Source organism: Pantherophis guttatus, chromosome 6 (assembly GCF_059756535.1).
Source record: "Pantherophis guttatus breed Tessera chromosome 6, ASM5975653v1, whole genome shotgun sequence".
In the NCBI taxonomy this organism is placed as follows: Eukaryota; Metazoa; Chordata; class Lepidosauria; order Squamata; family Colubridae; genus Pantherophis; species Pantherophis guttatus.
Genome location: NC_142068.1, coordinates 96,625,413 through 96,640,509, shown reverse-complemented (window position 1 = coordinate 96,640,509; position 15,097 = coordinate 96,625,413).

Genomic DNA, 15,097 nt, shown 5'->3' with positions numbered 1-15,097 from the left:
TTATAATCCCTACAAAGAAGACAGCCCTTCACTTAGGGGGACACATGATAGCAGTGTTCCAATATCTCAGTGGCTGCCACAGACAAGAGGGAATGAAGCTATTCTCCAAAGCACTTGAGCGTAGGACAAGAAGCAATGGGTGGAAACTAATCGAGAAGAGAAGCAACTTAAAACTAAGGAGAAATTTCCTGACAGTGAGAACAATTAACCAGTGAAACAACTTGCCTCCATAAATTGTGAATGCTCCAACACTGGAAGTTTTAAAGATGATGTTGGATAACCATGTTAGAAGAAATATCCTTCTGGGTTCAGCTCCAAGTGGGGAAAAAGACACTGGAAACATGGAGACTGCTTGGAAAGATGGTTTAATGGTGGACAGGTTCACATGGTTTGAGTTCCTGAACAGAAAAAGGGGCGAGATGCGTGAGTCCCCAGGTTTTATGCCCTCTTTGGCTTTGAACTTCCTGGGCCCCAGAAAAAGTATCCTGATTGGTTGTCAGACTCCCAGGGAGTGGGGGTCTTAGCTAGCTTGCTGGCTGATGTAATCTTCCCAGGTGCCATGTAGTGAGTTTCTGTTGCTAGATGGGTCCTCTTGTGTTGCAGATGATGGTCCATTGACAAAGATTGAGTTTCTGCCTCTGGCCCATTGACAAAGGGTGGAGGGGGGCAAGAAGGTGGGAGCTGCTTCGTCTTTAAAACATGCTTCTCCATTTCTCATACAGGGAAACATAATATTCTGCCTTTTTAATATTTCCTAAAATATTTCATTCTTCTAGGAAAGGGGTGGGTGCTAACTTCCTACAACCATTTGTCTGAAGTGGTGTAGGGCTTCCTGCCTAAGCAGGAGGTTGGACTAGAAGACCTCCAAGGTCCCTTCCAACTCTGTTATTATGTTATGTTGTTATGTTATGTTATGTTATGTTATGTTATTATTATATTACATTACATTACATTACATTACATTACATTACATTACATTACATTACATTACATTATATTATATTATATTATATTATATTAATCTCCTTTATTTAAAGAAACTCATGCTGCAAAGCAGTCTGGTTCATTCATCTCATATTTCCCTTTCTTTATTTCCCTTTCTTTCTTTATCCATGGCATCCTATGGGCTCCTGAAAGAAGACACAGACGTTAAAGTGTCCATACTCCACTTGGTGGCATCTAATATCTGCCATCCCTCCCCCCCCCCCCACAATGTCCCCTTGTAATTATTTCTCACCTGCCTCTCCAGGCTCATTTCTCTCTCTGCTGCTACTCCAGCCTATTTTCCTTGTAGCCAGCAGAGGATGCAATGTGCAAACTTCAGGAAGGGAAATCTGATCTTTAATACCGCATTGTCGGGCGATGTGACTCCGCGCATTACACAGCATTATAAATGCTTCACGTGAAAGCTATATTTCTGCATAGCAAGAAGCCCAAAACGATTAGGCATGTAGATATTCTTAAATGGTTGTGCTATGCAAATGGCTTCTATGTTCTGCAGTTAAAAGCAGCTAATTAAATTAAAACCCTTGATGTCTTTTTGCAAATGTTTGAGTTTGTTATTCCCTAATCAGTTGGGAATGGAGCACTGAGAAGAGAATGACTCTAGCACCATTGAATCTTGCTGGCTGAGGGCTGCGCTCAGCACAAATCCAAATAAATTCTAATTATCTTAAGTGGAAAGCTGTTAGCGAAGGGATTGCAAGCTCAGATACAAAGGGAAGAGATCCATTTCAAGTAGGAAACAAATGCAAAACTACCCATGTGGTTTGAAACGTTCCCAGTTCACAAGATGAAACTGATTTGGCCTCCAGTGCAGTCTGTTTTCTTTGGCATTCCTGCAGCACAAACACACCCAACCCACTGCAGTTCTGTGGATCAAAGAAGCCATTTATCCTTTCTTACAATAAACAATTACAATATACAGGAGTTCATTCTTCTAAGTTTTTCCCTTTGAGAAATTCACCTTTGTAGTTTCCTGGCCGCAGAGCAGAAGTGGTTTGCAAAATACGTTCTTTTGCTTCCCAGTCTAGCCTACAGCACTGGAATGTCCTGTTATGTCCTCATCCAAATATTATCCTGTCCTGTGGAGTACCATCCCAGCCAGTAATTTAGATGGTCCCAACCCTGGTAGTCTTTCACAAGGCACCAAGGACCTGGTTGCTCCTCAGGCATCATTCAGAGGCTGGTTGAGCTTTGTGGTTGTAGTGAAACAAGGGTTAGAGCTAACTTCCTTTAGCTTCTGAGATCTACCAAGGTTGGCTAGCTCCTGCCATCCAGCTCAGGGCTCATCCCAGTGAGAGGATCCTTGCAATATTCCTAGTGAACAGGGCTTCTGAGAGATACAGTCTGAAATACAGTTCTGAAACCCACACTGGAAGACCTTTTCAATTGGAGAGAACAGCAAAGCAAATCAGCAATTAGCACTGAGGATGTTATCCAGTTGGGTAATGAAATGTCTGCAAGAAAACTGCTAAGCTCAGAGAACACCTGTCTGAGCTGGATCACCAACTGGGTGGGCGTGGCCAACTTTTTTTTTTTTTTTACTTTTAAAAGCATTTTTTCTATAACCTCTTCGGCTGAAGAGATTGTAAAAAAAAAATGCTTTTAAAAAGCTCTTAAAGGCTTAGCCCAGCTGAGTTGCCTGATCGTCAGAGGCTTTTTTTTTACTTTTAAAAGCAAAAAAAAATGCTTTTAAAAGAAAACAAAAGTCTCTGACAATCAGGCAACTCAGTTGGGATCATCAGAGCCTTTTAAAAGCATTTTTTAAAACAACCTCTTCAGCTGAAGAGGTTGTAGAAAAAATGCTGTTAAAAGTAAAAAAAAAAGTTGGCCACACCTACCCAGTCACATTACACCCCCTCCCCAAGCCACGCCCACAGAACCGGTAGTAACAAATTTTACATTTCACCACTGATTAAAGCATTGTTTCTCAACCTTGGAAGCTTGAAGATGGGTGGACTTCAACTCCCAGAATCCCCCAGCCAGCGCTGCTGGCTGGGGGATTCTGGGAGTTGAAGGTCCACCCATCTTCAAGCTACCAAGGTTGAGAAACACTGGATTAAAGGCTTGGAGACTAAAACATATGAAGAACGATTGCAGGATTTGGGTTTGGCCAGTCTAGAAAAAAGAAGGACTAGGGGGGACATGATACCAATATTCCAGTATTTGACGGGCTGCCACAAAGAAGAGGGGGTCAACTTATTTTTCCAAGCACCAGAGGGCAGGACAAGAAACAATGGATAGGAACTAATCAAGGAGAAAAAAACCTGGAATTAAGGAGAAATTTCCTAAGATTGAGGACAATTAACCAGTGGAACAGCTTGCCTTGAGTGGTTGTGGGTGCTTCACTGCAGGAGCTTTTTAAGAAGAGACTGGACGGTCACTTGTCTGAAATGGTGTAGGGTCTCCTGCTTGAGAATGGGGCTGGACTAGAAGGCCTTCAAGGTCCCTTCCAGCTCTGTTCTGATTATATTGATTGAAAGAGCACCAAGAACCTAAACTACAAATATTCTCCTTTATTACATCAACGAAAGAAAGAAAGAAATAGAAAGAATTGGCAAGCTAGCCAATTAATTTATTTGGAACTGAAGGTAACTTTCCCATCAACCCTCCCTTTCCTTTTCCTCTCCAACCTACCTAATTATAGACATTTAGCATAAATGAGCAATTATTTTTACAGTGATCTGGAGGCAATTCCCAACCATATCTCAAGGAACACCAAGGAATTTTATATTGCAATTAGGGGTTGCTGCTCCAAGCTGCTCCAGCTGAAATTCTAGCTTTTCCTCCCCTCCTTCCCCATATTATCTTCACCTAAAAGGAAAAATGGATGATGTGTAGAAATGGTGGCTGTATAAATAAAAAGAGGTGGCTATCCAATTCAGCCATCACAAAACACAGTTAAAGATGAAAATATTCAAATCTAGACTTTTAAGTGTCCATTGCTCCATAGAGAAAGACGGAATGAGAGACAAGAAGCCAGAACCAGCAGCAAGGTGGATGGACTCAGCTCCAGAGGTGATGGATATTACAGGTTGCAGAGGCTTTGGAAGATCTGAAGGAGTAGTTGGGTGACTGAATTGTCCTGGAGACGCTCTACCTGTATGATTGCTACTGGTTGACATTGATTTGAGTCAGCTAATCAGTTACTCAGTAGTTGCCCCACAGTGTAGATTTTAAAGGCTAATTTAATATTTACTTATTTTTACAAACCGTGCAATATTTTACAATCATATAAATGAAAGAATCCAATCCTTTGAAGAATCATCAACTCAAGGTTTCCCACTGTTACATTTCTGTCCTCCCTTGGTATAATAAAGAGCTTTCTGGTGATCGTTCTCCCAGACAATTGGATACTGGCAATTTACATCAGTAAAATACCCCTCCTCTATTTTATTTTAAGTACTGTCTAATGGGGGAAGTGTCAAGAGTATCACAGATTCTTTGAAACATCCACGGCAATTATCTATTCAAAGAAGCAAAGGAAGGCAAAGGATGCAATTAAATAAATTCATCTGTAAAGCATTCATTTGCCCTGGGCAGGTGCACAATTTCTCCTGAGCAAGATGTTTAAAGTAAGATTGGAAGAAATAATATTTCCCACAGGTAAAGATGATGGCTTCCCATTTCCCTGTATTTACTTTTGAAATGTATAACTTAGACCTGGACGTTCTAAGAAACCTAAATCATATTGCATTAAAGATAAATAAAAAAATAAATAAAAATAAACTCCTGCTTAAAAGCTTCAGTCTGAAGGATAAAAGCATGGGAAACTGTGGTCCAGGAAGCTCCTGTTATGGACTGAGTTCCTGTGCTGTAGGTGGAGAGTCAATCATGCATTTGCAGTTTTTTCCAGATCTATGAAGGCTGGAACTGCCTGGGGATATTAAAAAGGGGGTCCCCAGGGGTGCGATTCAGCCGATTCGCACCGGTTTGGGCTAACCGGATGTTAATTTTAATCTGGTTTGCCGAACCGGTTGTTCCAAGGACTGACTGACCCTGCCCATCCTGCCCTGTCCCTCCCAGGAGTCTCCACATGGCCCATTTTGGATGCCAGGTAAGTGCAGGGTGCGCGTGGAGACTCTGGGAGTGCGAAAAACGGGCCTACCGGCAGGGCCGGATTTAGATTGAAAGAGGCCCTAGGCTATTCCACTTATGAGGCCCTTTCACCAGTGGTGGGATTCAATTTTTTTAACAACAGGTTCTGTGGGCGTGGCCTAGTTGGGGGTGTGGCTTGGCAATCATGTGACTGGGTGGGCGTGGCTAGCTGGTCACATGACTGTGTAGGCGTGGGTAGCTCGTCATGTGACCGGGTGGGCGTGGCTATGTGCATTGGGACTACTCAGAGGGCTGAAAAAAGTCATTTCTGACTGGGCCTCGCACTTTTGACCGGTCCTCACACTTATGACCATCCTCACATTTATGCCCGTGCAGCTTTCTTAACAACCATGTCACTCATTTCACAACTGCTTCTCTTCACCATGGTGACAAGATAGGGCAAAAACGTAAAATGTGAGGACAGTCGTAAGTTCGAGGACTGGTCAAAAGTGCGAGGACCAGTCAAAAATAACTTTTTTAGCCCTCTGAGTAGTCCATATGCACAAAAGGACTACCCAGAGGGCTGAAAAAAGTGATTTCTGACAGGTCCTCGCACTTTTGACCGGTCTTCGCACTTATGACTGGTCATCATTTATGCCCATTGTAGCATTCTTAACAACCATGTCACTCATTTCACAACTGCTTCTCTTCACCATGGTGACAAGATAGGGCAAAAATGTAAAATGTGAGGAAAGTCGTAAGTTCGAGGACTGGTCAAAAGTGCGAGGACCAGTCAGAAATAACTTTTTCAGCCCTCTGAGTAGTCCATATGCATAAAAGGATACAGCAATAGAGAGGGATGAAGGAAGGGAAGGGAAATTAGAGTAGGAATGAGGGTAAGAGAGGGAGGAAAAGAGGAGGAGAAGGAAAAAGGAAGAGGAAGTAGGGAGGAGAAGAAGAGGGGGAGGAAGAGAAAGTAAGAAGGAAAGAAAAGAGAGAGGTGGTAGGTTTGAGGAGAAAGATTGCTGTACAATAAAAAAGATGAAAGGGAAGAAAGCCAACCCCAAACAAATATAAAGATATTAAGATAAAGAATGAATTGTTAAACTTTAAAGAATAAAAGAGAACAAATATGAATAAATAACAATAATTAGAAACACACATACAAACATACAATGTATTTTCTTTGAACAGAGTATTTGGCCGGTTCACAAATTTAAACAGTGTTTAGTCATTTCAATTAAATTTACAATTTCTATATTTCCTTTTTGCCATATTTATTCCTCATCTATTTTTGTAAAAAACCAATATTACCCTTCATCCTCATCTCTAATCTTAATCAAATTCAATTTTTCCCTTCTATTCTATATTATACCCCTTCCCATTGTCATCTATTTTTATATCCATCCTCACATTGGTTAATTATGTAATATTAGTTGTTTAATATAAATTCAACATTTTAATATAAATCAATTAGTTATATAACTACCTTTTTTGTATATTAATCAATATGAACATGAATATTCCAATTATTTCCATGCAATCCAATTTCTTACAAATCAATTAATTATATTTACCAATAATAATAAACCAAATAATTTCCCCCATATATTCCTCCAAACCAAAACTTAACAATTTCTGCTTTCAACACAATATACAATTAATAGTATCTCAATTATTACAATTCCCTAGTTAAATAGAGCTTTTTTTCTTTTGTGTTTTAAAATCCTGAACTCTCCTCTTTTTCCCTAAATTTCCCATTGTTTGCACCTACCTTTTTTGGTGAGGAAAAAAAAAAGAATTCTGCCTGCCTAATTTTCCAACCTTGCAGCAACAGCAAAGCAGTTTCAATTTCGTTTCTTTGCAAGGAAGCAGAAGAGCCCTGAGCAAAACAGCGGAGACAAATCAGCTGAGAGCCGGGAGGCCAATTAGCCTATGCTGAAGCTCCGTGGGCCAATAAAATTACAAAAAAAACCACCGAACCCTTTGTTAAATTGCTGGCTCCCCCGCCCCCCCGCCCCCAGAATCCCACCACTGTGTAGGCCCCTCTTGATCTTGAGGCCCTAGGCTGAAGCCTAGTTAGCCTATAGGAAAATCCGGCCCTGCCTACCGGAAGTCCAGAAATGGGCTTGTTTCCAGCCTCCGGAGGGCCTCCGGTACCCAGGGGAGGCTGTTTTTGCCCTCCTGGAGGCTCCAAGGAAGCCTCTGGAGCCTGGGGAGGACAAAAAACAGGCCTACCAGATGTACTGGAAGTCTGGAAACAGGCCCATTTCTGGCCTCTGGAGGGCACGCAAAGCAAACCGGTTGTTACAACCGGTGAATCCCACCACTGGGGTTCTCCTCATTTTCTGAGGCCTGGGTTGGAATACAGGGACAGCAAATGACTTTCTCCATGCTTTGTTCCTCAGTTGGAAAAAAGCAGTCCTGTAAGACTGGTTATTGTTTTTCATGCTTCTCCAAGGTGGTTAGACAATTGCTCCTCCCTGTGCTAATTTTACATGATACTGAATTGATTGTTTTTCTCCTCACCTGACTCTATTTTGCCATTGATTTTTGCAGTGATTAAAAAACAGGTGGCCCAATGAAATGAATGGTAGAACAGGAAACCTGAAAGCTACATGGTGAAGGTCATGCTAAAGATAATAGCAGCCTGATATTTGACATGATGGTGATGGTGATAACCAAAGCAACAGTGTTCCGACATTGGAGCAGAATGCGTTTGTTAAAGGTTGTGTCTGAATTCCAGTTCTGGATACAGGGAGTCCTTGACTTACGACTACAATTGAGCCCAACATTTCTATTGCTACGTGAGACAAGTTGTGAAATGAGTTTGTACCATTTTACGGCTTTTCTTGTTACATTTTTTTTTAAATTTTTTATTTATTTAAAACAATACATCAAAAAAAAAAAAAGAAATAGTCAAACAAATGATCGCGACAGGAACTTTACATGATATTTACACTTTCTACGGTATGTAGGCTTCAGTCAGATTTAACATACATTAAACATAATCCTGGTTATATTTGACTTTTTGGGCGTCTGTTGTTCAACCAAACGTACCATTTGTCCCAACATTGGAAATATACGGAGTCCTTTTGATCTCTCAATGCTTTAGTCAGTCTGTCGGCTTCCACATAATCCAAAATTTTCTCCAAAATCAAATCTTCAGCCGGCAGATCTTTCCCCTTCCAATGTTGGGCGAAACATATTCTTGCTGACGTGGTGATAAATACACACAGACACCATATATTTGTGCCTATGTTGTCTGGCCTAATGTTTCAGTAGATAGTACTCTGGTTTCAGAATTAGGTTATAACCTGTGATTTCCATGATCCATGCCTGTATAATTTTCCAGAATTCAGTCGTCCTGGAGCAGGTCCACCACATGTGGAAATAGGTGCCAATCTCCCCACACTTCCAACAGTTTGGTGAGAGATTTGAATACATTTTAGAAAGACGAGCAGGTGGAAGGTGCCATCTATACAGCATCTTGTACACATTTTCTTTGTATGATGTTGCCCACAGGAATTTCATATGTTTAAGCCAGATTTCTTCCCATTTTGTCATATCAATTGGATAGCCAATATTTCTTGTCACGTTTGTTAAGTATGTCACTGCAGTTGTTATGTTAGTAACACGGTTCCTAAGTGAATCTGACTTCCCCATTGATTTTGCTTGTCAGAAGGTCACAAAAGGTGAATCACGTGACCCTGGGACAATGCAACCGTCATAAATGTGAGTCAGTTGACAAGGGTCTGAAGTTTGATCACATGATTATGGGGAATGCTGCAACAGTCATAAGTATGAAAAACGCATATAAGTCACTTTTTCCATGCTGTAACTTTGAAAGGTCACTAAACAAACTGTTGTAAGTCAGGGAATACCTATACAGTACCTGTCTTTGCCATCAAAGCTATGCATTTTCTCATTTTCATAGCCTACTATGCATGTAAAAGACATACACACATACAATCACATCAGCTGTAGTAAGTAAACGAGTACTAAAACTACGTTCTACAGCTTTCAGTGCATTCGCTTTGTAACCTGATATGGACTTTAGAAGGCAGGGTCATAAGATAAACCTGATAGACTCTGCTGGGCCAAGAGGGCTCTTCCTACCTTTTTGTAAGGAGGTCTCGCTGATACAGAAGTCAGACCTTTGGCCTGCTGCTAGAAATGTAGGCGGTGCAGCTTTTCACATGTTGACCTTTGCCACTTGATCATGAAGGTTTGAGATAACCATGGCAGAAATGATGGGCATAGATGGTTCCTGGGCTGTGCCAGCCTGGCCTGCTCCTGCCTTGATGTTTGATAGAGCCTTTGTGTTGTTTTGCTGCAGCTCTGTGTTGTAGAGCTGAAAGTCAAACTTGATATGCATGATTCTGGGATGGGGCATAATTTCAGGCAGGGGCAATCTCAGCTCCTTTCTATGTTTTTGGGTTTCAGCTGTCAGTTGTCACTGCCCACAAGGAACTGTAGTTCAGCAAGATCCAGATGGTGACAAGTTCTTCACTGCAGGTAGATCAGGAGAGAAGGAGATTTAATAAGTAACCTGTGACTGTGCAGGTTGAAGTAGAGATTGGGCTTTCTTTGAGGCTGCATGAAGAGTCAAAGGCTGGCTTCAGTCCTGCTGTCCTGTTCAGTGCCTGTTTGCTTGTTTTTAAAGCAAAACAATATATGCTAAATGCATTATCCAGTGATGGGATTCAGCTGGTTTGGGCAGACCGGTTGTTAAATTGCTGTCTGGCCCCGCCCCGCCCCTTCCAGGAGTCCCCACTTTGGCTCCCAGGTAAGTGCAGGGAGGCCTATTAGGCCCAAAACGGGGCACGAGGCGATGCAGTGTGGTCCCCTGGAGCCCATTTTTGCTCCCGGGGTGGTGGTGATGCAGGAGGCTGAGTGCTGCCTGTCACACCCCCTGATCACGCCCACCCAGCTGGTCATTAGGGCAGAAAATAATTGTAAATTATTTGAATCCCACCACTGATTATAACCTACCAGTTAGTTTGGCCTTATGGTCAGAATAGCACAAGACCATAATATTGCTTTTGACAATTTATGGAAGTGAACGTTGGACTTTGAAGAAGCAAGAGCCAAGATGGCGCAGTGGTTAGAGTGCAGTACTGCAGCTACTTCAGCTGACTGCTAGTTTAGCAGATCAGCGGATCAAATCTCACCAGCTCAAGGTTGACTCAGCCTTCCATTCTTCCGAGATGGGTAAAATGAGGACCCAGATTGTTAGGGGCAATATGCTATTTAGTATACTGACTTTGGTGTAAGCCGCCCAGAATCCTCGGAGAGTGGGCGGCATAGAAATATGACTAATAAATAAATAAATAAGTAAATGATGGGAAGAGTGGTTTGCTATTGGAGAAGACTTATGGGCAGCCAAGAAAACAAACCAACATATCATCGAAGACACAAGGTTTCAACCAAGGTTTTGGGATGTTGTGGATGTATGCCATTAAGAAGAAGAAATTGTTTTTACAAGTCAAAGATGTTGCCAAAAACATCAGGACACAAAGGACATCTTGATCGCAAGAAAGAAGACAAACAGCCTTTAAAATACCTCACAAAAATGTCTGAAGAGACAGTACCACGGCGAGTAAATTGACTAATTTTTCCCTAATACAGAGGGTCCATTATACAGCAATGCCAGATGGAATAATCCTGGAGATTACAACAGTATTTATTTATACTAAAGAGGGTGGAAGATTTGTATGATTTTATCAACTCAGCTTTGTCTGACAGATGGGGAGCTTTTGAATCGTTCTCAGTGGCATGCCAGGCATTTCTTCCTTGTCCCCACACAAATAATTTATTTAGGAGATGATCATTCCCAGTGCAAGTCTTTCTAAGCCCCGCTGATTCCAGAGAGAGCAAAAGGGGAACATGTGCTGATATCACTCTCAGCAAAATAAGCTGGACATTAAAATGTTTTGCCCTTAGCCAGGCTTGGTTAAGAGTGTGGGTATTAGAGTGGAGAAAAAGTATTAGAGTGGAGAAAAGGCTTTTTAACAACAATCATCTCCATAAATGTGCATTTCGAACCAGATTTTTCCAAAGCCCTCACTTTGCATTGATTAAGTCTATTATCTGCCTTTCGATATATGCACTTGAAGTGATTTACTTAATCTAAAACCTATCCATTAAAAAAAAATAGCGCATAAAAGGCTAGTTTTAAAGGCTTACCAATCTTTAACAACTGATTTTTTTCCCCAAGATAGTGCAAACCTTCCTACACCAGGTTTTACCTCCCTCCAAAAGTACGTTATAAGCTCCAGAGGAGTCAGAGTTCACCCTCAAAGCTGCTATTTTATGGGCAGCCCAATTCTTCCTTGTCATTTGAGGCAGAGCATTGAATTTTTAATAGAACTGAACAATTGTTTTGCTACATCAATTATTTCCAGGGGGGTCACTTTCAACAAGATTTCAGAATAAGACAATCAAATAGACTAGACTAGAATTCTTTATTCTTAAAAAGAAAATATTATTTATTCTTAAAAAATATATTAAAATATTAAATATTAAATTCTTTAATATTTTAAGAATTTTTATTTAAATTAATAATTTTAAGAATAATTTTTATTCATAAAACTATTATAGTAAAAGATTAAATAATATTAAAATATTGAAAAATATTATTTATTCTTAAAAAGCCCCCTTAAGGTGATGCGATGGTTAGAAAGTTGGATGAACTATTGGTGAATAATTATTTGCAGTTTGAGTTTTACCTCACACAATTGTTGTGACTGTTTTTTAAAATAAAAAAATAAAAAAGGGAGAACTTCACATGCTCTTTTAAACTGATTGGGGAAAAGATTGGAAGATGGCCGCTTATTTTATTCCGTTTATAGAAAGAGTGGTCAAAAAATTGAGATGTTGGTTTTGCGTGATGATGATAGATATCGTTTTGATTTTTTTTTACCCTAACGTATTTTTATTTAAAACTTTGGAAGCTGGTTTGGACATTGTGGTGTAGGTCTTACAGTAAGCTATTTTACACATGGCATGGCATTAATTAGGAACATTGGCCAGTCATAGTTTTCTTGTACCATTGGCGAAATAGCCAGGAGTGGGCTTCAAAAATTTTAGCAAGGGGTTCTCTGCCCAGTTGCTAGGTGGGCATGGCCATGGTGGGTGTGGCCTAGTCGGCTTCCTGGACCATGGTGGTGGTGGTGGTGGGCATCTTTGCCCTCCCCGGGCTCCAGAGGCTTTCCTCGAGCCTCCGGGAGGGCGAAAACGGCCTCCCCAGGCTCCTGAGGTCCTCTGGAGGCCAGAAACAGGCCCCTTTCTGGCCTTCCTGAACTTCCGGTAGGCCAGTTTTTTGCCCTCCCCGAGCCTCCGCGCACGCCCTGCACTAACCTACATCCAAAACGGGCCGCGTGAGGACTCCTGGGAGGGACAGGGTGGGGTGAGTGGGGCCAGCCAGGAGTGGGATTTGGGGGTTCTCCGAACTGCAGAGAATCTTAGCTAAGAGGTTCTCCCGAATTCCCAGCAACCAACCCCTGAAAATATCTAAAAGAATCCACAGCTAGATGAACCTATTAGGATCAATCAAAACAACCTCTCCTGAACAATTGCATACAAAAGCCACGTCTGGGTATCTCATGGGAGTGTTTGTCTGGAAGAACCTCAGTCTAATAAACCATTGTTTATTACATCATAGTAATTATATCAAACTTATCCTCTGAATGTTGTTTCCTCTTTCTGTTCTGTCATGTGGAACAGTCTTGCCTAATGTTTTACTTTTAACACGGCTTCTGAAGTTGGTTTTTTTTTTTTTTAAATTTAAGAGCACCATGATTTTTCTGTGGCAATAAATCTGTGCTCTTCACAAAAGACGAGATGTTAACCTTTGGTAAAAATTAAGAACAAATGTCATTTCTACGGTCCCAAGAATAGGCCCTTTTTTTGTGCTATTGTCAAAAACTGAGGCGGATTCAAAACGTTGGCGCATTTCTAATGTTGAAAAAGGATCTGGCCTCTCCTCTCAGTTAAGGATCAGGAAAAAGCAAGCGTGTATTGTTTCTTGTCATTGATCTGTTTTCCCAGATGCCGCTGGCTTCTCTGAGTTGTTGCCCATGCATAATTAACCAGCATTCCCGGGAGACTCTCGATATCCCGCTGCAACTTCTGGGTTCCCATCTACTCCATTATCTCCGAAAAAATAGGAGGCTGGTGGTAATAAAAATGTAAGTCAAATTTAGAAGTAGCTTTTACCTTCCGGGTCTCAAAACACTTCTCTTTAACATGTAACAGGCAGCAATTTAGGAATGGAAGAAGGCCAAAATACCATTTGAAATGACCTCTCCCTGCCACGGTTTTCAACTGGAGTGCTTTGTCTAAGATTACAGGTGACATAGCCCCAATAGCTGACTCCGATTTGGTTTCAGTCATTACAAACTCCCTGTGAAAAGCAAACGCTCTGTACGTTTACTTGATATCTGCTGCCATCTGAATTTGATCTCTCTCTCTCTCTCTCTCTGCCCCCCCCTCCCCTTGACATCTCTCTGTTTCTGCTTGTCATGCTTGTCGGCTTTGTTTCTCTCCATCTTATGTGCAGTAATTGGTTTTTGGGCAAGTGCCCAATAAAGGATCACGGGAACTTGCCTAGAATCCCATCCATTTCTGTCATCTCATTATTTGTAAATATTCAGGAAATACTGGAAACCGCTGGTCTGACTCGCGGGGCAGAACTTTTCAAGAAACTATTAAGCCTCTTCAGAAAATAAATGGTAGAATTAAACAAAGGAGAGATACCTTTTTTTTTGGTCTGTTGGTCCTTTGAGTTGAGTTTAGATTTTATCCTTATAGTGATCATGGTTCTTTCTTTCCTTCCTTCCTTCTTTCTTTCTTTCTTTCTTTCTTTCTTTCTTTCTTTCTTTCTTTCTTTCTTTCTTTCTTTCTTTCTTTTTCTTTCTTTCCTTTCTTCCTTCCTTCCTTCTTTTTCTCTTCCTTCCTTCCCTTTCTTTCTTTTTCTTTCTTCTTTCTTTCCCTCCCTCCCTCCCTTCTTTCCCTTCCTTCCTTCCCTTCTTTTTTCTTTCTTTCTTTTTCCCTCCCTCCCTCCCTTCTCTCTCTCTCTCTTTCTTTCTTTTTCCCTCCCTCCCTGCCTTTCCTTCCTTCCTTTCCCTCCCTCCCTCCCTTCCTTCTTTCTTTCCGAGTTAGAAGAAGGTGGGGCTGGCCATCAACTTTACAGCTATTTAATTGATATTTAGTTATTGTGGAATAATCTCTCTTCCTCTACCATGTGCCAACAGTTGAACCAGTATTTCTAGATCAATTATTGACTCACAAGATTGTTTCTGATGCAGCATTATTGACCTCCTGGGCAAGACTAGTAGATGGTGACAGCCATGTTTTGTAATAAAATGCACTCATTTTTCTTTGGGCAAGCTTCCTTCCATGGCAACCATATTGTTGAGATGGTCCACCATAAGCCCTGACACTGGAAAATGAAGTTTCTAGCTCCCAAAGGTTGGGAATTTCTTTGTGCTGCAGACATCATCTACATGGTGAACTGAAAGTACAATAGAACCTGTGAAAAATTAGCATGAATACCCTGCTAAACAATTTGGGTATCCTGAATTTCTGGCCTTACATCCTTGCATGGACATCCTTGACATACGAAGATTCCTTCTGTGCCTGATGACCGGAGAAAGGAAAAATGGACAGGATGGATGCAAAACTCACAGGGGAATTCGCTTGTTAAGTGTGTCAGGAAAAGTGTTTGTCAGAATTCTGACAGGAAAGGGATCAGATGTAATAATGACCAAATCTGGGGAACACTATGCAGATTTTTTTATTCTTCAACAGTCCCAAGGGTGCTTTTTCAAGAGATAACTGGATTTTCTGGGTGGTTTTCTTTGAAGATGTTTTCTTTGAAGATGTTTCAAGTTTCTAGGTTCTATCATATCTCAAGACTTAAAATGGACACCTAACATCAAAAACGTCATCAAAAAAGCACAACAAAGAATGTTCTTTCTGCGCCAATTCAGAAAGCTCAAACTGCCCAAGGAGCTGCTGATCCAGTTCTACAGAGGAATGATTGAGTCTGTCA